General features: G+C 46.5%; 1 pseudogene; it reads right to left on the bottom strand.

Annotated features, from left to right (window-relative positions):
• Positions 1-5400: 5400 nt before the first annotated feature.
• Positions 5401-23061, bottom strand: LOC117594934 (annotated as a pseudogene).
• Between the last annotated feature and the right edge of the window lie 273 nt (positions 23062-23334).

The following is a 23334-nucleotide window of genomic DNA, read 5'->3' on the forward strand; positions in this document are numbered from 1 at the left end:
GACAGACATTCGGCTCTTCAAATCTTAATTGCTCTTTAACGAAGTATTCATGTTATCCAATATTGGTCTCATTGTGATTACAAAAGTGTATACGATGTTGCACAGCCCTTATTTACCCATATTTTAACCGAGCATAACATCACAATGAGACCAATATTGGATTACATATATACTTCATTAAAGAGCTATTGAGATTTGATGAGCCGAATGTCCAACCAAAAACTAACTTCACCTTGCAGAAAGAGTAAGACAATTATGATTTCATTTGCTTGTTTAGGGAAGAATAACTATTGGCAACTGCATACACGGAGTCGCTTGTTTATGTTAACTCTCCTAGCTCGAAATAACAGAAACACTGAGAATTAGTGCTTAACTGGTTCTCCGTCACCCTGTTTACCGTGGAATGACCATATCACGAATTGTACACGGATCGAATCGTTGAGGCCGGCGAGGAATGTGAGACGGTACTTGCAAAATAAATCTGCTTACGTTAGTAAATAAAGATATTGCTTTTTATTTATATTTACTATTTAATGTATGTCTTCACATAGTTAAACCAATAGTAAATTAAGCGAAGTCATGAAAAAACAACTAAATTCGCTGCCTAGCCTGCCACCTGACCTTCTGATTAAATATAAATCCTAGCTCTGTAATTGCAAATCCATTAATTGCTACGTTTAGTCAATCAAATTTATTTATAAAGCCCTTTTTACAACAGCAGTTGTCACAAAGTGCTTTTACAGAGACATCCGGCCTTAAACCCCAAGGAGCAAACAACAGTAGTGTTGAATTTCAGTGGCTAGGAAAAACTCCCTAAGAAGGCCGAATTTTTGGAAGAAACCTAGGGAGGACCCAGGCTCAGAGGGGTGACCAGTCCTCTTCTGGCTGTGCCGAGTGAGATATTAAGAGTCCAATTGGAATAATTAATACATTTATCTGGGCTAAATCCAGAGTCTAATTAATTTGGACTAGGTCAGAAGTATGACCAGATGGACAAGGACAGGGACAGCAACGGGCCCCCCAAACCAGGTACTCCGCAGGTGTGGACCAGGACCTCATGTCCTCCCTAAAGTTTAAAAAGGAGAGGAGATGGGGAAAATTCAGAAAATACATTCCTCATATCAACAATGATTTATAGTGGAGAAGGAGAACTTAGTGGGGAAGGAGAACTGACCCAATCCCCCAGCACAATCGTACAGCAGCGTAAGACCTTGGAACTGAGACGATGTAAGCATTTGGAAATTGAGGAAAACTATTTCTGTAATTTTTAAAGTGATATGTTTTCCCAATATTGCTTGATAAAAGATTCCAGTTGCTCAACAGTTCGGGGTCTCCTTTGTTGTATTTCTTTCATTTCATAATGCGCCAAATGCTTTCAATGGGTGACATAACGGGACTGCATGCAGGCCAGTTTAGCTGCCAGACTCTTTTACTATGGAGCAATGCTGTTGTAATACGTGCAGAATGTGGTTTGGCATTGTCTTACTGAAAATAAGCAAAGCTTTCTCTGAAAAAGACGTTGTCTGGATGGCGCCATATGTTGCTCCAAAACCTGTATTGGTCAGCATTAATGGTGCCTTCACAGATGTGCACATCACCAAGGCCACGTGCACTAATGCACCCCCCCGTTCGGGTCCATCGTGGCAGTCAACTTCACTGGTTGCTGCCACCACCTCCTTCCGGGCACCGGCGTTCAACGCCCCCGGAATATTGGGCACACGAATCAAACGCACCCTTCACTTAACGTCTGGTTATCCCTCACGCCGGTCACTAATCAGGGTTTAATCAAGGGTATGCGTAGGGCTTCCTTTTCCGTTATTCCGTTATTTCGTTTGAGTTCCGTCCTCAACATTCTTTTATTAAGAGGCTATTGCTCTGTTTCCATTTGTTTGTTTTTACAAGTGCCAAGATTGCACACCTTTGTTTCCTAGGCCGGATTTTGCCCGTGTACTTAAGTTCCCTTTTTCATTAATTCATTCATTTGATTTCAACTCTTGCAACTGGTTCCGTGCTCATCTCTTGTCATGAGGAGTGTCCCGCAACCATTACACCCGCATACCATCACAGATGCTGGCTTTTGCACTGTGTGCTGATAACAAGCCAGAGGGTCCCTCTGCTCTTTAGCCCATCTTTTTTTAAACGTGTTGCTGGCATCAAATCAAAATGGGCGTGTATTGTTCCAAAAACAATTGGATTTCTCAGTGATGCAATTGATAATGGAGGGATGAGATACAGGTGATATTGGAGGGGGAGATACAGGTGATATTGGAGGGGGAGATACAGTTAGAGGTGCAGGGATGTGATGAGGGGGGTGAGAGGAAAGGGTGTTACAGTGTGTCATGCCAAAACCGTTTTCCCACGTTGCATTGCAAGGGAGGATGTCTGGTGTGGTCTGGAGGAAATGTTGTGGTCAGACAGGGGGGAGATTAGATGACCCATGAGGTTGATTAAGTTGCAGCATCTTATTTATTTTACAAAGTCTGATGTACATAATATACATTTTGTTGTTGTATTTCTGTTTTTGCTGTGCAAGCGATTTCACCTTCTGTTTGCTGTAAAAAGGTAGCTTCAGTAATCAGAAATGTATGAATAAATGTTTTATTGAAAGGACAGTGTGTGCAATGACTTTTTGACAGCCATGGTAGGCTATTTAGACAATAATAGCAATTTGTTTTCTAGTATGCTTCTATTACATTGTAAGAGTACACATTTCATGATGTCTTAGCATTTTGACTATCTTGGTTTAAGCAATTATAAAGGAACCTTTTATTTTGGTGACAATGATTTATTAAATAACAGATTTATGTACATTTGAAACATGAGTTAATCCTGCTAAATGATCACATGATGTGAGGATGATGCGTATTGTTAACATGTAATAAAAAGATTTCACTGCAGAAAACAAAATAGTTGAGCATAGTATACTTTCTATAGAAGGCACCTACTTAACAGGTAAACCTTTCCTCAAACTCTTCAACATGAATGTCGAGATGCAGTATAACCATAACAAGCTAGCTAGTTTATTGAGAAGTCCAGCAAATTGAAGTGGCTAGCTAATGTTAGCAATCACCAGTTACTTGACTGGCTGTGCTAGCTAATGCAAAATTTGTAATTGAAACAATACAACCACTAGTGTAACTATCGGGGGTGCAGCAGGTGTGGTTGCACCAGGGATTCGTTTTTGCCCCATTTGTCATTGGCTGAACTCAAAGATCTAAGACTTTTTTTCTATGTACACAAAAGGCCTATTTCTCTCTAATATTGTTCACAAATCTGTCGAAATCTGTGTTAGTGAGCTCTTCTCCTTTGCCGAGATAATGCATCCACCTCACTTGGTAACACGTCTAAAAGAAAGACCAGAGGGGCGAAGACTTGGTAACACGTCTAAAAGAAAGACCAGAGGGGCGAAGACTTGGTAACAGGTCTAAAAGAAAGACCAGAGAGGCGAAGAGTTGGTAACACATCTAAAAGAAAGACCAGAGGGGCGAAGACTTGGTAACACATCTAAAAGAAAGACCAGAGGGGCGAAGACTTAGTAACAGGTCTGAAAGAAAGACCAGAGGGGCGAAGCTCATTAGGATTACAGCAGTAAAGGAGGCCAACACGTCCTCAAGTCGAGCAGCCAACCTAAAATGACATGGTCCTTAGATTACCCGGTCCGAAGATGACATGGTCCGCTCAAATCATTCAACTTTAAAATACTGGAAATGGAACACTTCGTTTCTGTAGCGTGGTGGGGGTGGAGCCAGCGGTGGGCGTGGCAGGGGTGGAGCCAGCGGTGGGCGTGGCTGGGGTAGAGCCCGCGGTGGGCGTGGCTGGGGTCGAGCGTGGCTGGTGGGCGTGACTGGGGTCTAGCCAGAGGTGGGCGTGGCTGGGTCACAGGACTGTCAATTCTGATCATCAACATTTCGAATTAAAGTGAAACAAGAGACTGAGCTTAATAATTGACATACAATGTGTTTATTCATTTTTGGTTATTTTCTGCCATTTAGAAGTTTTTGTTGTATACATTTTTCCTCTGTAGCAACTTTTTTTTTAAAAAGTCAAAAAACAAAACGAAAAAATACAATCATTGCTAAACACCTAAAAAGAACTACATGCATGGAAGACAAGTAACATATTCTGTTTTTTTATTACTTTTTTGTTATACATTTTTATTTCGTTCTTCTTTTTGAGTAACATGATGAGTCCACGTCGGGGCTCCAACACACTCGGCTGGTGCGTCTTTGTGAAACAGTATTAGAAAAAACCTCTCTACATTTGTGACTAAATTATCTTTTTTACAAAACGAGAGACAAAATAAAGGAGTGAATATAAAAAGAAAGAAAAAGAGACTGTGATGTCAGACAACGTGTGAACGGGGGAGAGGGGAGGAGAGATGGGAAGGGATTGATGTGTTTGGGGTCCGTAGGTCAGGGATTGAAGTCAAGGTGTCGGGGTCGTAAGAGAGAAGGGATTACGTTCACGGAGGGCATTGGGGTCGTAGGTTAGAGGATGACGTCAGGAAGGTGTTGGGGTGGTAGGATAGGTGAGAATGCCATGAAGGTTTGCTGGGGAGTTAGGATAGTGGATGATGCCATGGAGGGTTGCTGGGTAGTTAGGATAGTGGATGATGTCATGGAGGGTTGCTGGGGAGTTAGGATAGTGGATGATGTCATGGAGGGTTGCTGGGGAGTTTAGGATAGTGGATGATGTAATGAAGGGCTTTGTGGTAGTAGGATAGTGGATGATGTCATGGAGGCTCTAGAGGGTGGTAGGCGGTTAGGAGAAGGGATAGATGAGGGAGGGAAGCAGATTACTCAGTTTGAGGTCCAACTGAACGTATGTGAGGTGGGTGGGGACTTATTAAGGACTGGATTTAGTTTTAAGGGAAGGGGGGCAGGGGATATCCAGGTGGGTGATTATGGGTGGAGGGGGGGCAGTTGGAGGTGTACAGGGGATATCCAGGTGGGTGATTATGGGTGGAGGGGTACAGGGATATCCAGCTGGGTGATTATAGTAAAGCCGGGCAGGTGGAGGGGTACAGGGGATATCCAGGTGGGTGATTATGGGTGGAGGGTACAGGGGATATCCAGGTGGGTGATTATGGGTGGAGGGGTACAGGGGTTATCCAGGTGGGTGATTATGGGTGAAGCTGGGCAGGTGGAGGGGTACAGGGGATATCCAGGTGGGTGATTATGGGTGGAGGGGTACAGGGGATATCCAGGTGGGTGATTATGGGTGGAGGGGTACAGGGGATATCCAGGTGGGTGATTATGGGTGGAGGGGTACAGGGGATATCCAGGTGGGTGATTAATGGGTGAAGCTGGGCAGGTGGAGGGGTACAGGGGATATCCAGGTGGGTGATTATGGGTTGGAGGGGTACAGGGGATATCCAGGTGGGTGATTATGGGTGGAGGGTACAGGGGATATCCAGGTGGGTGATTATGGGTGAAGCTGGGCAGGTGGAGGGGTACAGGGGATATCCAGGTGGGTGATTATGGGTGGAGGGGTACAGGGGATATCCAGGTGGGTGATTATGGGTGGAGGGGGGCACTTCTCAGTCTGAAGTGTCTGAGTGTACACTGCTCTGTGCCTTGGTGGGAGGGTGGGGGTCCGGGCCGTCCTGCCTTCCACTGTTAACCTGTAAAAGACACAATGGGGGAGGGAGTGAGAGAGGAGACCAAGACTTCACCAAGGTCTGGGTGGGGGGGGGGCGGGTACTGTACCGTACCGTGATTTGGGTAAAAGGCGTCGTGACCAACTCCATCCAAAAATAGAATTCTAGTAGGAAACCCCCCTGAATAACAGACTCACATGGAGACAATGGGGGGGGCAGAGTTCCTCCAGGTTGCTCCTCATAACCTCCCGTCAGGGGTGTAGCACGGCGCTGGGTATCCACCTGGAGGAACAGCAGGGGTCGCCGGGTTCAAAGGTCAGAATGGGTCTGCCAGTGTAAAACGCAGTCCTGGTGCGGGCGGGTGGAATGAGGACTGAGGCAACATCCAGCGGGGTGGGTGGGACTCACTGGGTTTTGGGAGGGTGAACCTATCCCCACAGGGGTTCTCAGGGGATTCTAAACCCCACCCACAGGGTTTCTCAGGGGATTCTAAAACCCACCCACAGGGTTTTCTCAGGGGATTCTAAAACCACACCCACAGGGTTTTCTCAGGGGAATTCTAAACCCCACCCACAGGGTTTCTCAGGGGATTCTAAACCCACCCCACAGGGTTTTCTCAGGGGATTCTAAACCCCACCCACAGGGTTTCTCAGGGGATTCTAAACCCCACCCACAGGGTTTCTCAGGGGATTCTAAACCCACCCACACAGGGTTTCTCCAGGGGATTTTAAATCAACATACAGGGTTTCCCAGGGGATTCTGGGGAGGAAAACCTGCGAAGGGCTGTGGACATAACAATTCCCCATTGGTTCTGTAGCAAATAGAAGTGGGTGTGGCCTTGCGTTGGGCTGACTACAACCCTAACTAGCCTGCAGAGTGTAATGACCGGCCAATCGGGAGGGACGATGTCATGTCAAGGGGGCCAGTGCTTGGTAGGTCAGGGATAAAGGGGCAGGCTAGCATTAAGATTCGTAAAGTAAAAACGTTATGTGCGAAGTGCGAAGAAGAAGACCGTTTTTTATATGAGCGTTTGTGTGTCATCCACTGTGAGTTTGTGCCCGCGTATGTCCGTGACATCTGTGTGTGTGGTGTCAAAGTGAGTGTGTGAGTTGGTGGCGGTGTGTGTGCGTGACATCTGTGTGTGTGGTGTCAAAGTGAGTGTGTGAGTTGGGGGCGGTGTGTGTGCGTGACATCTGTGTGTGTGGTGTCAAAGTGAGTGTGTGAGTTGGGGGCGGTGTGTGTACCCGAGTTTGGCGTGGCGGGGGAGTTTGCCTGGCTGGCCTGTGAGGAGACACTGGCCGCGTCCACAGCTGTTTTCACTGCGTACAGGTTGGGCCTCTTCCTGGAACTTCCCAATGTTCTTCTTGTACCTGATCCGCTTGTTACCAACCAGTTAGACACCTGGGAGGGAGGAGGAGGGAGTCAAACCAGTTAGACACCTGGGAGGGAGGAGGAGGGAGTCAAACCAGTTAGACACCTGGGAGGGAGGAGGAGGGAGTCAAACCAGTTAGACACCTGGGAGGGAGGAGGAGGGAGTCAAACCAGTTAGACACCTGGGAGGGAGGAGGAGGGAGTCAAACCAGTTAGACACCTGGGAGGGAGGAGGAGGGGAGTCAAACCAGTTAGACACCTGGGAGGGAGGAGGAGGGAGTCAAACCAGTTAGACACCTGGGAGGGAGGAGGAGGGAGTCAAACCAGTTAGACACCTGGGAGGGAGGAGGAGGGAGTCAAACCAGTTAGACACCTGGGAGGGAGGAGGAGGAGTCAAACCAGTTAGACACCTGGGAGGGAGGAGGAGGGAGTCAAACCAGTTAGACACCTGGGAGGGAGGAGGGGGAGTCAAACCAGTTAGACACCTGGGAGGAGGAGGGAGTCAAACCAGTTAGACACCTGGGAGGGAGGAGGAGGGAGTCAAACCAGTTAGACACCTGGGAGGGAGGAGGGGGAGGGAGTCAAACCAGTTAGACACCTGGGAGGGAGGAGGGGGGAGTCAAACCGTGGCCTTTTTATGGGAACGGACAAACTCCCTTAAAAACACCCAAATAACCAAAATACCGTTATATTTTATTAAATACTATTATGTGGATAGAATCCATATTCTTGGAGGGTGTCCAAGGCCTTAACTCATCGTGACCCCATTGTGAACCGCGTTTGACCCCAGTTTGACCTCTGACCTGAGAGACGGTGATGGCACACTTCTTGGCCAGCTCCTCCTTGGCCTCCTCGCTGGGGTATGGGTTAGACAGGTGGGAGTAGAAGTACTCATTCAGCACCTCCGTCGCCTGCTTGTTGAAGTTACGCCTCTTCCGTCTGACCAGAGGAGAAAGGGGTGAGTTAGTGATACGCTGGGGCGGGTGATAACATGCACACAGACACAGAGGAACCCCGTGTGAAAGTGTCGCGTGCCCCCCCCCAGCCCCACCCCCACCCGGTCTCACCTGGCGTCCAGGAACCTGGATCGGAGGATCATGACGGCCTCGCAGGTGCTCTGCTTCAGCTGCATCTGGATGGAGCTGAACTTGCGGTGGATGATGCCCACCATGCGCTCGATCTCCTTGGGAGAGATGGGCCGCGTGCGGCTCTGCTCCCGCAGCAGGTTCATCACGTGGTTGGTGAACTCACTGCACGCCTGTACGGAGAGAAGACACCCCTCTGTATGCGCGTGTTGACCCACTACATGTGCGCACAATTATGCGTGCGTGCGTGCGCGCCCCGCGCGCGCTCCCGGTTCCCGCCTACCTGCTCGTACTTCTCCAGCTCGGAGTGGTAGATCTGTCTGATCTGGGCCAGCTTGGCCCGGTAGTCTGAATGCTCTATGCTGCCGTCGTTCGGGGACCCGCCTGCAGCCGCCGCAGCCGCAGCCGCTGCCGCCGAGGCCCCACCCTTCTCCGGGCCAGACACGCCCTCTGCCAGCAGCATGTTGTCCAGTCGCATGATCTGAGGATCCGGGGGGTCCTCGTCCTGGATCCCGCGAATACTGAGGACTGGAGAGGAGACACGCGGATTACTGACTGACTGAATAAGACAGAAGAGAAATAAAGACAGAAAGAATCACAAACTTGAGTGTTACTAAATTCTGAATATAGAAATGGAAACAGCACAACAGCTTGCTAAGACAACAACAGTGCACAGACTCAGTGACCATAGCCTGGCTATAGAGACAAGATGTCATAAAAACTAAATCACACAAATGGTCAGAGAAGAAACACTGTAAACACTGTAGGTCAGGAAAAGCTGAAAATGAACACAATTAAATGAAAAAAATGAAAACTATTAAAAAAGAATGTCCAGATCTGCTTAGTCCAAAGTGTGTATTTTCTTAGGGCGAAAACAGAGATAGTAGATCTCACAGCTAATTGTGTCATACTCTGTCCTTATAAAAGACAGGCAACACCACCCACATAAACCCTGTCCTTATAAAAGACAGGCAACACCACCCACACAAAGCCTGTCCTTATAAAAGACAGGCAACACCACCAACATAAACCCTGTCCTTATAAAAGACAGGCAACACCACCCACATAAAGCCTGTCCTTATAAAAGACAGGCAACACCACCAACATAAACCCTGTCCTTATAAAAGACAGGCAACACCACCAACATAAACCCTGTCCTTATAAAAGACAGGCAACCCCACCCACATATGAAAGCTTGCTTTGGCAATGGTGGAAACAATCCATTCATGACAATAAAGAACCTTCTGAACCAAGATGAGATAAACAGAGTGAGAGACAGGCAGAGAGTGAGACACAGAGTGACAGACAGACAGTGTGAGAGACAGACAGAGATTGACAGACAGACAGACAGTGGGAGAACAGTATTCAGTTGTTCCAGTAATGACCAGGAGAGGGCACTCTTCCTTCAGTTATCCCGGTAGGTGTCATCTCATCCTCCAATTCTACCAGGCCTAGAGACCGGTCTCTGTTCTACCAGGCCTAGTGACCGGTCTCTGTTCTACCAGGCCTAGTGACCGGTCTCTGTTCTACCAGGCCTAGAGACCGGTCTCTGTTCTACCAGGCCTAGAGACCGGTCTCTGTTCTACCAGGCCTAGAGACCGGTCTCTGTTCTACCAGGCCTAGTGACCGGTCTCTGTTCTACCAGGCCTAGTGACCGGTCTCTGTTCTACCAGGCCTAGAGACCGGTCTCTGTTCTACCAGGCCTAGAGACCGGTCTCTGTTCTACCAGGCCTAGTTAGTATTTTATTAGGACGAGCATCCTCATTCATTTCAATATAAAGGCCTTATTGTTATGGAAACCTCTGTTCTAACTGCCAAAGTAACTGGAAAATAATAATAACTGTGACAACAAAAATAACAAGCAAATCAAAATTCTAAGCAGACATTACACACAATTTAAAAACCTTGTTCTAAACATTCACACTTAGTTAAATACCTTTTCCTTCAACCCTCAAATTAAGGAAAGCCTGGTACCAAACAATGAGACTCTACCTTTGAAAACCCCTGATTTGCACTGAGTGCGCTGGTCAGCTGTTTAAATGTGAGAGAATATACATTAACAAGTTCACTGGAGGTCTGAATGTGTCTTACAATGACCTAAAGTGCTGATTGGCAATTTAAATGTGTTTAACAGTATGTCTCAGAAAAATATGTCTGATAGATTATGTAAAATAGATAAATGTGTCAGGTAATATAAATATTTCAGTGTGATGGTGTAATACAGGTCAGTTGTCTTAATAAGTCAGATTACTTAAATGTCTGTCTGATTTCGTAATACAGGATAGTTGTATAAATGTCAGAGTATTTATTTATGTCTATCTGATGGCGTAATACAGGATAGTTGTATATGTCTGATGGCATAATACAGGATAGTTGTATAAATGTCAGAGTATTTAAATATGTCTACCTGATGGCGTAATACAGGACAGTTGTATAAATGTCAGAGTATTTAAATATGTCTGTCTGATGGCGTAATATGCCTTAGGTGTCTAAATGTGCCAGATTACATAAATGTCTGTCTGATGGCGTAATACAAGAAAATGTCCTAAACATGTCCAGGAAGAAGTGTTTCTGGGAACCAGGCTAATAAGGTTAATGGTTAAGGGAGAATGGGCCCAACACAGGATGACATGAGACACGTAACTACAGTACGGCCTTCTTCAAAGTGTGTGTGTGTGTGTCCTTGGTTGTAAGTAGATCAGGTTTAAGTAGCGTCTGTTAGTGTGTTTACTGAAGACTGACACGCACACCTCCTAATCAGAGAGAGACAGAGGGATGGAGGGATGAGAGAGAGAGAGAGAGAGAGAGAGAGAGGTTGGAAGAGAGCAGGGCTAGTGGGACGGGAGAGAGGGGGATGGAGGGATGAGAGAGAGAGAGAGAGGTTGGAAGAGAGCAGGGCTAGTGGGATGGGAGAGAGGGGGATGGAGGGATGAGAGAGAGAGAGAGAGAGAGGTTGGAAGAGAGCAGGGCTAGTGGGACAGGAGAGAGGGGGATGGAGGGATGAGAGAGAGAGAGAGAGGTTTGAAGAGAGCAGTGCTAGTGGGATGGGAGAGAGGGGGATGGAGGGATGAGAGAGAGAGAGTAGCATAGGGTAGCGGAGGGCTTGTGTGGCGGTTGCCATGTAAGCAGTGCCAGCTTTCCTTGGCATCTCCCTACTGCCAAACACACACACACACACACACACACACACATTAATTAAGGCGGCTCTTAAGGAGCTACTAAAGACCCTGTGAAAAATGAACGCTCATTTGAGAGGTCATTAATTTGCACAGTTATGCAAATTAGGTGGCAATTACAGCGTAGTTCCCGGGATCAGCTCACATTTATAATCGCACAACGAGGAATATGACAGCATTCACATCTGGCAACCGGCCACAGTCTACGACACACACACACACACACACACTCACTACTAATGCGTGGCCCCTCCCACACTGGAATTAAACAAAACGTCGACCTTTTCAGCAACTGGCAACAAAACAAAACATAATTGAGTAAAAATAACTAAATAATAAATATCTAAAATAAATACCTAAAACTACATACCTAAAGGTGTATGTTTTTATGCAACTAGTTATTGTATCTTTCTCGTAGGAACAGGTGTCCCCTCGTCACACGGATGATGTCAGCGCCATCCGCTCACTCATCCAGGGACACCCAAGGACATATTTACATATTATTGTTGAGCGGTTCTTATTTTTTCAGATGCGCCGACAGAGAGCACATTGTCTTTTGCAGCAACGACCTGGGGATGAGGTATGTTTGGGGGGGGTGGGGGGGGGTGGCCTGATGGGGGGCGGTGACGATAGTAGGACTAGATTTGAAATGTAGCCCGAACAACAGGGTCGTCAACCTCGTTTTGACCGCACTGGGTCTTTAAAGTGTTAAAAAACAAAAATTAAAAGTTGCCTTCAAGTTCGCTTGTGCCAAAACACAGACCGGACCACACCACACAGTCCCTAGGGCCACACAATTAATTGAAATATAATTGAATTTGCGATTTCCAAATCACCAACTTACAGGATTTTTTGCTCCAGGAAAGGTGAATGAAGAGAGCTTCACGCGAGGCAGCTGGCATGCATCGTACGTCTGTAACAGTTTTTTCTTGCGGGTGCTGTAGGTACTTTTGTAGATTACTTAAATAAGTTGACTAATTGTTTTAAATACTTAATGGTTCTTCAGTGTTGGTTTGAGTTAACACTGCGACTGCTAGCCAAGACGCCGGCTTCAAGTTAGCGAGTGGCACCAAGATATTGTCCCACATACACAACAGCATGTTTATTAAAATGCTCAGCTTCACTGTCGCTACCTCAAGGGTTGAGAAATTCTGCCTAACCAGCTATGGCAACGACACAGATACAGTTAACACTGCAGACGCCACTGCACTAAATGAGCAGTTCAAACGAATAGCTTGATACAGGCCGCACCTTCAAATTGGTAATAAGTGTAAAATAGAAAACACTGAACTTCAACTTGATTTCATGTAGGCGATTACCTCTATTGATAAGTGAGATTATCTATGCTGTTTACATCCATGTTTGAAAATTGCAAATCATAAATGTAATTGTAAAAATTTGTCAAAGAAATCACGATTCTGTATTTTATCCAAATCGTGCAGCCCTACACGGACCACACATGGACCACGCAACACGGACCGCACCACACGGACCGCCGCAAAGCCTGGACCGCACCACACAATATGGACCTCACCACACGCACCACACAACACAACATAAACCTCACCACACGGACCGCACCACACAGACCGCACCACACGGACCGCACCACACGGACCGCACCACACGGACCGCACCACACAGACTGGACCGCACCACACAACACGGACCTCACCACACGCACCAATGACTGATCGGTCAGAGCTGTCTCGTTTCACGCGTGCGCAGTCTCACACGTGCACTAAAATGAATGTGTGCGCACATGCTTCATCTCTGTGTGTGTGTTTTTTGAATGTGTGTTTTGTGAATGTGTGTTTGTGTGCATGCAGTGTGTGTGTGTGTGTGTCTCACATGGCTCCACTTAACAGAGCGTAAAGAGGATTCCCCATGTTTCTTGGGAGAGCGGAAGGAGAGGGGAAGAATTAACTGAGATTACAGTTTACACAATCCCCCTTGTCCACCCGCCCCGCCTCTTTCCACCCCTTTATCTCATCTCATGTCTGTCAGTCAGATCATTCCATCACTTGGTTCATAATGATTAAACACTGATATTAAAGGAGGAAGAAAGGCAGGCAGAGAGAGAAGCAGACAGAGAGACAGTAAGAGAGAGAGACAGACAGAGAGGCAGACAGAGAGACAGTAAGAGAGAGAGACAGTAAGAGAGAGAGGCAGACAGAGAGACAGGAAGAGAGAGAGAGAAAGAGACAGTAAGAGAGAGAGACAGGCAGAGAGAGAGAGACAGGCAGAGAGAGACAAACAGTAAGAGAGAAAGTAAGAAAGAGAGAGAGAGACAGGCAGAGAGAGACAAACAGTAAGAGAGAAAGTAAGAAAGAGAGAGACAGGCAGAGAGAGACAAACAGTAAGAGAGAAAGTAAGAAAGAGAGACAGGCAGAGAGAGCGAGAGAGAGACAGGCAGAGAGAGAGATCAACCAGTAGTCTGTGTAAAAACAAGAGCGAGGAGAGAGAGGAAAACAAGGAATGAGAGAGAGAGGGGAGGATGGAGCCAGGTCCCATTAGTTTTAATTAATCCTTAATTAGTCTGGTTTATGGGCCAGCCTCCCAGACTGCCCACAACCACACACACACACACACACACACACACACACAGCTCACCCCATGCAGTGTGACACTCACATTCACACACACGGCGCACTTCTACTTCTCACATACACAGGCTGTACCAGACAGGCCGACATGGTTAGCAGCTACACTGTATTATTTTCCTTATGAAACCAGCTCCATGCCACTGTGATTACCAGCTACCACCAGGGCCCACACAGTGTAGGCCGAAGCCAGGGCAGCGGGTGAGGGCGTCCCCCCAGCGAGACTGAGTTCTGGTGGGGAGGAGGCCAGGCTGACAAGGCCAGGGGTCTGGAGCGCATCAGCCGTCTGCCAATCCATAGACACAGTCATTACAGCCTCTCTCTCCATCTCATCAATCAATCTGTCGCTTTCTCTTCCTTTTTTTTTCATACTTTTTCTTCCTCACACCCTCTCTCTCTTTCCATTCGCAAATCCTCCTCTCGCTCTGCTCCGCTTTGTTTCTTTCTCTCTAAATCCAAATGCCTTTCCTTTTTTTCTCCTCCTTTCGCCAATTCTCTCTCTCTCTCTCTCGACACGTTGTATTAATCTCTTTCTAGTTGCCTCTTTCTCCCCCGAATCACACAAGCCCAGGGGAGGGATTGTTCTAGCGACCGAAAAACTCTGAAAAAGAGAGGAAGAGGAGGATAAAAAGGCAGAGGAAAATATGGGGGTGAAAGAAATTTAGAGAGGAAGAGGGGCGATTAAAAATAGAGAGAAATAGGGATAGTGTGACAAAAGGGTCAGGCTGAGGACAAAGACGGATGGAGAGAAAAGGACAGGAAAACAGATACAGTTGGAGAGAGGGTGAGAGAGGGGGAGAGAGAGGGGGAGCAAGGGAGGGGAAGTAAAGAAAGAGTGAGAACAACAGCGTCTCTGTTATGGGAAAGTTATTTTGATCCCAGTTCTAACTTGGGACAGGAAGGAGAACAAGGTGGGAGAGACAGACGCAGCAGAGCAACACTGACAGGGGACAAAGAGATGGCTGAGTAAAGAGGAGATAATAATCCCCCCTGATGGACCATGTGAAGTAGGTAAGAGAACGTAAGAGAATGTTTGACAGAAGAAGATGGAGACGGGGGGGAGGGGTTGGGGGCGGGGCAGAGGAGAGATTTAGAACCTGCCTAGCATGTGTTTCTGATGATAATGACTACACCGTGACAACACCCCCACTAACACCATCATTAGCCACATCTACCCCCTCCCTGCCTGTCTCTATCCTTCCCCCACACCCCCCCGACCTCCCTCCCTCCCTCCCTCCGTCTCTCCCCCTCCTCCCTCCCTCGCCCTCTCTCAGAGTGTAAATGTGAAAATCAAAGTGAATGACATTAGGTAAATAAGACAGCTAGTTGCCTTGGCAACCGTAACCCCCCCACTCCGCCTGGGGCCTCCCCCTTGCCCCTCTTGGCCAATGGGAAGCTAGCAACTCCGGGTGACTGACATATCGCCATGGCAGCCAGCGCAGGATGCCTCTCATTATGTATTCCATCAAAAGAAAAGAGCGAGAGTGCGAGGGGGGGGGGGGGGTGTAAATGAAAGAAGGTGACATTAAAAGCTAAGAGGACAGAGAAGATGGAGGGAGTCAGATGATGTGGAAGTACGGTAGTCCTGTTTGTGTATCCCGCACGCACGCACACACACGCACACGTCCGGGTCAGTCCCATCGAGGTCTAATGGCTGTTGCTGATATGGAGCAGGCTGAGAAGACAGACCGATGAGCAGTGGTCAGGCAGGCCCTCAACCGATCTACCTCACGGAAACCCGTGACCCTTCTCCAGGGGTACTAGTGCTTGACGAGACCCGCATGGTCATAGGTGTAAAGATGAAATCACATGACGGCGTACAACAGCAACATGGCAAGGGGAGCTGACGTAGAGCGATGTGTAGAAATGTACAACGTAGAGCGATGTGTAGAAATGTACAACGTAGAGCGGGTGTGATTCTCTTTTGTATGGGGGAAAAGCTCATCGCATTGCATTTCTGTCGTGCTGATGTTCAAATCCTCTCTCCACTGTAACTCAGGTAGGGGATTGGCCCACCGAGGGTGAAGAGAGACATTGTAATAGGCCATTTGCAGAGGAAGTCGGGAGCTGATTGGCCGGCTCACCTGTCTTTTCTTTGATCTCACACAGCACGCTGAAGAGGGCAGGCTTCATTCTGTGGCAGTTTAATGCATGTTTCCTGTTACAGAGAGAGAGAGAGAGACAGAGAGAGAGAGACAGAGAGAGAGAGAGACAGAGAGAGACAGAGAGAGAGAGATTGATTAGCTATAGGACTAATACTATGAAAGCAAGGACACATAACTCTGTCCACCCTCTGCTAGCGCTGGGTTAAAAAGGCACATTCAACACACACAAAATTCCTATTGACGTGACGACGAACAAGGACCATTGTTTTTCTTCAACTCTGTGAGACGTCTTACATGACAGGCCTGATTACAAAGCTGTAACACTGAGCCAAACACCCTTCAAAACCTAGCCATAGCCACCGCTAAACACACACACCCAGCCACACGCAGATGTCTTTCACCACAAAGGTAAAGCTCCTGTCTCGAGTTGTCATTTCACAAGTCTCAGTGTGCATATTGTCCATCACAGTAGTCACAGATTGTCCATCACAGTAGTCACAGATTGTCCATCACAGTAGTCACAGATTGTCCATCACAGTAGTCACAGATTGTCCATCACAGTAGTCACAGATTGTCCATCACAGTAGTCACAGACTGTCCATCACAGTAGTCACAGACTGTCCATCACAGTAGTCACAGACTGTCCATCACAGTAGTCACAGATTGTAATAACATTCCTGGTTCCACTGTAATAACATTCCTGGTTCCACTGTAACAACATTCCTGGTTCCACTGTAACAACATTCCTGGTTCCACTGTAATAACATTCATGGTTCCACTGTAACAACATTCCTGGTTCCACTGTAATAACATTCATGGTTCCACTGTAACAACATTCCTGGTTCCACTGTAATAACATTCCTGGTTCAACGGTAATAACATTCCTGGTTCCCTCTATGCGGCATGGGATGGCGTGTAACTTAACCAGGACAAAACAGAAGGAAAAACAGGTTACACATGCGAATGAACTTGTCTAGACGTTCACTATTTCCCCAATTAGTTTATACTAACTCCTCACTGGTTCTCCCCTTTCTCCCCAGGCCTCCAGACACTCCACCGGTTCCGGAGACCGTGGTGCTGTATGCTGTCAGCTAACTTACTAAAACGTAAGTTAGTTAGCCACAGGGGAGATAAATGTGTTGTACTCCAAAAGAGTAGTGCACCAGTGTCTCTTTCAAATCTCCTTTAATTGACCTGAAACCAATGGACAAGCACCTGAAAAACTGCCGCATTGTCTTATTATTACTACTACTACTACTTCAGAGAATAACATAGCAACAACAATAATAACAACAATAATAAAAGTAACCATAACAACGACAACAAGAATAGTAATAATAACAAGAATAACAATAACAACTGGTAAGGGAATAATAATACACTTTGTGTTGTCAAGTGGTTTCTTTCATCCAACCACAACATGTTAATTCACCTCGTCCAAAAGGACCAGCGGCTGAACACACATTCTCAAGTTTAAAAGGGCTCACGGAACGTATACCTACACTGAACAAGCCATTTCACTGTAAAAGCCGTTTGCACCTTTTCCTCCGAAGTGATTTATATTTAACCGTAGGTCCAATGTGGGACGTCCTTAGCAAAGGTGTCACATTGGTGTCGTGACATCGATCACTCAGTTGGCCTGCGCCCAGTGGGTGGTGTGGCTGTGGAGAAGGTCAAAGGGCGGTGTGCATAACGTATATGAAATGGCTAGTCAGTTAGCAGTTGACGCTGATAGCATCGGCTGCAATCGGTTACGTCACTCTCTCAGAGACCTTGAAGTAGGTGTTGCTGTGGCTTTAGTGGGGCGATGCTCGTGACAGGCTGGTATTTCTGGAAGGCTACGTTATGATCAACTGGCTGTCAAGCGAGGCTTCAAGACTCTCTGTGACCTAGCATCAGCAGAGCAGGATCACCAGGCATCATCAGTACAGCCTCATTGTATACAGGAAGTGTGCAGAGGAAAATGCACATCGTTTTCAGCACGTTTACACCACATTTTGGCTCAGAAAACCTGAAATGTACTCAGCTCAGAAAAAGTGGAGGGAACATTAAAAGCAAGCATCAGGGGTCAGTGTGATAATCTTTCACAGTGTTGTTTCTCTAAAGTCAGTGTCTGTGTATGGTCTTTCCCCAACAGTGTGTGTGTATGGTCTTTCCCCAACAGTGTCAGTGTATGGTCTTTCCCCAACAGTGTGTGTGTATGGTCTTTCCCCAACAGTGTCAGTGTATGGTCTTTCCCCAACAGTGTGTGTGTATGGTCTTTCCCCAACAGTGTCAGTGTATGGTCTTTCCCCAACAGTGTCTGTGTATGGTCTTTCCCCAACAGTGTGTGTGTATGGTCTTTCCCCAACAGTGTCTGTGTATGGTCTTTCCCCAACAGTGTCAGTGTATGGTCTTTCCCCAACAGTGTGTGTGTATGGTCTTTCCCCAACAGTGTCTGTGTATGGTCTTTCCCCAACAGTGTCAGTGTATGGTCTTTCCCCAACAGTTTGTGTGTATGGTCTTTCCCCAACAGTTTGTGTGTATGGTCTTTCCCCAACAGTGTCTGTGTATGGTCTTTCCCCAATAGTGGGTGTGTATTAGTCTATCACCATGTGTGTGTCAGTTTGGCCCGTTACAGTGAGTTAAAACAAAATTAAGATAGTTAACACTCCCAATCAATTTTTTTTCACACTGTGCTGTGTAATTACAAAACATTTTCCTGTTTGTCCTATTACAGCCTAACCAGACGATAGTCTATTAAGGCCTGGGGGAAGTTCATTTAAATAAAACCAGAGAAGATGAGGCTAGCTTAATTTTGGAAAAGCCACAGACAGTAAGAATGTTCTATTAACAGACAATAAAGCAGAGCTGCTTTAATGGAATTGAAAGTAATTGTGAAGTGCAGATTTTGGTTGCTGATAGGTTATCAGTGCTCAATACTGACTTAGCCTGCCTGGTACCGGATCTGTCGGTACTGGATCTGTCGGTACCATCCCTGTTAGCTGGCTAATAAAGATCTGGAAAGAGACTATCCTTTTTTTGTTTTCGGAAAGGCGTCTTATTTGTCTCTTGTACTGCTAAAACAGTCCTGTATAACTGTTGAGATGTGAAATTGAAATATTGTGTTATGGGCAAACAGCTCAAACTTCTGAACGGGACTAACAGAGAGACCTGAACTGAGGGCAGCCGCAGCCAGTTTCTTGTAGATCTACACATGTTGATCTGACTCAACTGTCATTTTAAATCTTTTGTGCTGTAGACCTGACTCAACTGTCATTTTACATCTTTCGTGCTGTAGACCTGACTCAACTGTCATTTTACATCTTTCGTGCTGTAGACCTCACTCAACTGTCATTTTACATCATTCGTGCTGTAGACCTGACTCAACTGTCATTTTACATCTTTCGTGCTGTGGACCTGACTCAACTGTCATTTTACATCTTTCGTGCTGTGGACCTGACTCAACTGTCATTTTACATCTATCGTGCTGTAGACCTGACTCAACTGTCATTTTACATCTTTCGTGCTGTAGACCTGACTCAACTGTCATTTTACATCTTTCGTGCTGTAGACCTGACTAAACTGTCATTTTACATCTTTCGTGCTGTAGACCTGACTCAACTGTCATTTTACATCTTTCGTGCTGTAGACCTCATTCAACTGTCATTTTACATCGTTCACAGGAAATGCGTGTACATTCTCTCACATTTTGTATCTCTATGCGGTAACAAACAAACTAACACACCCCTGACAATCCCATAACCGGATTTGCCACCCTGAAAGTGTTTACATATAAAGTATGAAGAAAGACCAGTTAGAGGTCTCAGCCTACCTACATAATCCATACGTCTACATCTCTACAGACGGACAGAGAGCGAGAGGGAGAGACCGCAGTGAGGATTCAGGGATAAGGGGAGAGAGGGGCCTACATACATAGACATTAGAGGTGGGAGGAAGCCTAGCATTGGAGTCTCTGGACAGTAACTGAAAGGTTCGCTGGTTCAAATCCCAGAGCCTGAAAAATCTATCATTCTATCCCGTAGAAAGAGAGTTGACTCCAGGGCTCCAAGCTAAAACAGACATTTCCCCTTTTCCCTGCCATAACTTGAACAGAGATGGTGAGAGAAATCTACAGTCTGAAGCATCTAATGCAAATGAGGCGGAGAGGGAGAAGAGAGGAGAGAGAGATCAGAAGATGGACATGGATGAGAGGTATAGAAAGTGAAGAAATAGAACTGAAAAGATTAGACAGATCACATCACAAATCTCAGGACGATATATGATCACAACACACAACACACAAACCATCCCCACACACATTAAAGCAAAAAAAAAAACATCACCATAGATTAATAGTGTCACTCATGTCATTAATGAATAGTACATTAGGTAGCTAAGTATAAGGTAACTGTTTAATGCATAGTCAAGACACCACCACTGGTTGATTGCTTTGGCCTAGTTTAGTACATATATTTGTAATGCTAAGGAGTATTTCGGCCTGTTAAGCTAAAGATTCATTGTAAATTCCAGTCTTTGTGGTAATGGTCTGCAAGAAAAACGAATAAACCAACGAGTAGACTATTAATTGCAGTCTAGAATTCTTAACACGTTAGACAAATGTGAGTTAGAAATGCCAGGTCTTAAAGTAACAGATTAACTGCAATGAGAATGTTAATATAAATGTTTTCGCAATGCCACCCGCTGGGCAGCGACATGGAAACAGGCGGCTCGCGGCCTCACGCCACCAGGGTCACCATCAACCGCCTATTTACAGCCGCCGAGGTCAAGCGGTGTGAAATTCGATCCACGTTTCCCCTCACCAATACGCCGATAACCAAGCTCACACCAACCGCTGACTAAAACACCACCCCCGCCCCCAACACCAGACCTCAAACGGCCATCTCCATTTCAAATGGGAGGGGGGGCACCCCCTCTTCTCTTCTCCAGTCGCGGTAGGATCCTTTGTCATTATTCCACGTTAATGACGTGATGACCGATCAATCATGGCGGCCCCAGCAAACTGATTCCAGTTAATTAGTCCGTGGGGCGATCGTCAAAGTTAAGAGTATTTATACAAAGGGGGGGAGAGTAAAACATACGGAGGGTAGAACAGAGGGATAGATGAAGGGAAAGAAAACTGAATAGAATAACAACAGAAAGAGATAGGTGGGTTACAGAAGGGTAGTGAGAATGAACAGAGTGTGAAAACCAGGCAGATGAAAATGTAATGTGCTCAAGATGTAGGTTTTGAAACGAGGCGAATGGAGTGTAAATTACAAGGCCAAAGCGTGGAACTCCAGGTTACGTCACGGAGCAGTAAAGTATTGCAAACATAAACACGAGGTCTGTCTGTCTGAAATACACACACACACACAACTACCATAACGACTTGAGACTATTAATTAACCAGCTTGAATTAATGGCCACTGGTTTAACCGACCACCGCGCTGGGACTAGTGTGTTACATAGTCTCTGTGTGTCTGTGTGTACCTGATCTGAAATCACTTGTTATATCAGAAAGTCGTCATTCAGAGCCCTCTCTTCACGAGAACAATATCGCCCTTATCCACTTCATGGACAAATAAATTATCAATCTTTATTTCTGATTAGGTCAGCTTTATCGTTACACAACATAACGAACATTATGGGTATGCATGAGGGGGTCTTGGTTTAAAATATAATATCCCGATCCTGGACAGAAGTGGTAATTCACCCGGGATTCTTCAGTCTCCATGGATTCAAACCATCTGCCCAAGCCCTACTCTCCCCAACAGCACCCGGTCCTATTCCCCCAGAAAAATGTTACCTAGCCTGGGCCTCGTCGAGACTCTCGTCCGTGATGGCCATGATCTGCTGGAGGATATCCCCGATGTCCTGCTGCGGCTGACCGAGGGAGTGCTGCTTCCGCACCGCGTCATGGTCCCCCACGTCGGCCTGAGATAGTCCGGACAGCCCGACGAGACCCGACATCATGCGGGCCTGGTCCTCCATGCCTTTTAGAAAAATGTCGCCGTTTTTGCGACAAAACTAGGGAGGGAAAAAGTGACAGTTGTCCGAGGAAGGAGGGAAAAGGTAGAATCCTTTCTTCAGAGGTAGTTTCCTTGCCTTTAACAGACGAATTTCCCTGTCTTAACACTCAATAGTGTTTCGAAGTTGCAAATAAAAAAAGGTAGAAACAAAGATATTTACAAAATTGAAACTATATATGCAACAAACGCATTGCCCGTTCAAATGAACAACAGTGTGAAGAAGCAAGCTGTAAACATTTACAAAGTAAAAAAAAGCAAGTAAACGGTCAATCGGGGCCTACACAGTATATGTAAACAAATAAAAAACTATTTTCTTTGGCATAACACGGCCACGATTCGACGGATCTGTTTTATATTCCGAGTCGAACGCGTGTCGTGGGTTTTTGTTCCACAGTTGAGACGGCGAGAAGCGAGGAGGCCACGATAAGGAAAAAAGAATGCCTGGAAAGGTAGAACTGCCTTTGAAATGCTCAGCTAGGCGAACGACAAAGAGGGGGAGGGAGAACCAATGGAGCCGCGGTCGCTGCGAGGGAGAAAATGGCAACAATTAGCAGACTACCTTGCCCCAAATGTAACTCTTGCGTTCGACAAAATACCCAACTCCAGCCTGTATCCCAACGCTGTTTAGATGAAAGCAACGGGAAATACGGGCGAACCAGTCAGGAATCGAACAACCATGTAGCCGTTTTTTTTTTTTTTTTTTTTTTTACAATGAGAAAGAATAGTAGCTCCACTAGCCTAACAACAGCTCGGCCAGGCGACTGAAATCCCCAACGTGTCCGTTTTCTTTGCCTTGTTTTCCCCAGGAAGCCCGCACGGTCGTGGAAGAAGTGTGTGTAGGTAGTAACCTACAGGATCAAATAAAACGACTGGGGAAAAAATACATCTTTTAATAAAGTCCACTCCGTCTGACCAGCCAGTCGTGGCTGGCCTTGTCCTATTCGTTGGGCGAATAGAGCTGCTTGCTCTCTTGTTTTTTTTCCCCTCTCCGCTTAGGTCTTTTTTTTCCTTTAGCCGTCTCTCTCTCCGTTCTCCCACTCCCAGCACACACACTGATCTCTCTACACACACAATATCGCGCACGCAGCACGGTCCTCGCTGCTACGTCAGCGGGCCCCGGGTGGAATGTGCAGTTCCTCGCCTCGCCGCTGGGAGCTGGTTCATCTTACTCTGTTTTCTTCATCATCGTGAGCGGCGCCATGGAAACCAGCAGCGATGTAGACAACTGTGTTGCTGTTCTTGATGATGATGAAGATGCTGTCTTGGAGGTCCATCTCCTATTGCTGTCGCGTCACCAGCCCCATGGCGGATACTCAAACCACCTAGATAAGATGAACCCCTATGACAGGATGCTGTCTATAGAGTGAAGCTTTCAACACCCCGG

This window comes from Esox lucius, chromosome 9 (assembly GCF_011004845.1).
Source record: "Esox lucius isolate fEsoLuc1 chromosome 9, fEsoLuc1.pri, whole genome shotgun sequence".
Lineage (NCBI taxonomy): Eukaryota > Metazoa > Chordata > Actinopteri > Esociformes > Esocidae > Esox > Esox lucius.